At 36.9% G+C, this 1,356-nt stretch overlaps 1 protein-coding gene across 1 annotated transcript in view; it reads left to right on the top strand.

Annotated features, from left to right (window-relative positions):
- RBL1 (retinoblastoma-like 1 (p107)) overlaps positions 1 to 1,356 on the top strand; it is a 72,366-nt gene that overhangs the window by 36,062 nt on the left and 34,948 nt on the right. The window lies entirely within an intron of this gene.

The raw sequence follows: 1,356 nt of genomic DNA, 5'->3' as shown, positions 1-1,356 counted from the left end.
TGCTTCTGCCACAAATTCCCCCAGCTGTGAGCCTTCCAACCTTCTAAGTATTCCTTTATATGTGGTTCAGAGTTCTGGGACCAGCCCCTGAGCCTGCTTGGTCAGGTATTCCATGTTGTTGTTGGCGGAGCTCTCTGCTATACGTCTGCCCAATCCGCCATCTTGTTTGTTCTCCAAAAACATATACTTTTGTTACTAAAATTTCAAGTGTTTTGTTAGAGATATTGTAGTTAGTGTAGCTACAAAGCAAGAACTGCTCCTGTGTATGTGTATATTTATGACTATAATTCATGTGTGTATGTGTATATATAGTCACAGATATACACAATACATAATGTATGGATATGTCACATTTTTTCTGTTCATTCACCAGTTGATAGACAATTGGGTTGTTTTTCACTGTTATGAATAATGCTATGGACATTCAAGGCATATATTTTATAATTAAGGGAAGCACTCATTTTCTTATAGAAGTCTGGCAAGAGAAAATCCTTAGAAAATGATAATATTGATTCTTGACTCTGAGAATAAGAGAATTTATTAATTTTTATATTCATTAAAATTTAGTTGAGTATCCACTACAACTTTCCCCATACTATGCTAGGAAAAGATCAAGTTCAAGGGTTTTACAGCTAACTTCATGCTATTCCTTGAGTACTCTCTTAAAATGTCAACTTTTGATATTTCCTCATTGGAGTCAAAGGCTGCCTTGAATTTCTTAAATGTAAGGTATTCCAAAGACTCCTTTTAAGGATTAATGGGAGCGACAGTATAGACTTAAGTTTGTTTTCTTAAGAGAGGGGAAGTCATAGTTGTTTTCATAATTCATGGAATTATAGAGAAATTTTTATTAAATCAGACTAGAGTAGTAGTACAGAAAGTCGCCAAAGCATTGCCAGGGGTAATTTTTATATATTTTTAGCATGTTTTGAAAACAGATTACATAACTATCTCATTATCTATTTTTATTGTTAAGTATTGTCAAGTTGGTTCCGACTCATGCAGCCCTATATAGGGTTTCCGAGGCATGGTTGGTGGATTTGAACCACTGACCTTGTAGTTAGCAGTTCAGTGCCTATCCTTCAGCGCCACACCAGGAATTATCTTGTGAATGTAAAAATAGTGAAATGCTTTTACTTTATATGCATGTTATTGGTATGCCTGAATGGAAACAGTGGAGTTGGGAAGGTATGGAAGAATTGTAGGGTTGTAAAGGAGCTCTGGTAGCGTAGTGGTTACGAATCGGGCTGCGAACTTTAAGGTCAGCAGTTTGAAACTACCAGCTGTTCCGTGGGAGATAGATGAGGCATTCTGCTCCCGTAAAGATTTACAGCCTCGGAAACCCTGTACAGGGTC

Source organism: Chrysochloris asiatica, unplaced genomic scaffold (assembly GCF_000296735.1).
Source record: "Chrysochloris asiatica unplaced genomic scaffold, ChrAsi1.0 scaffold00296, whole genome shotgun sequence".
NCBI classification, from domain to species: Eukaryota; Metazoa; Chordata; class Mammalia; order Afrosoricida; family Chrysochloridae; genus Chrysochloris; species Chrysochloris asiatica.
Note: the sequence above shows the minus strand (reverse complement) of the source record. Positions and strands in the feature narration are given on the sequence as shown.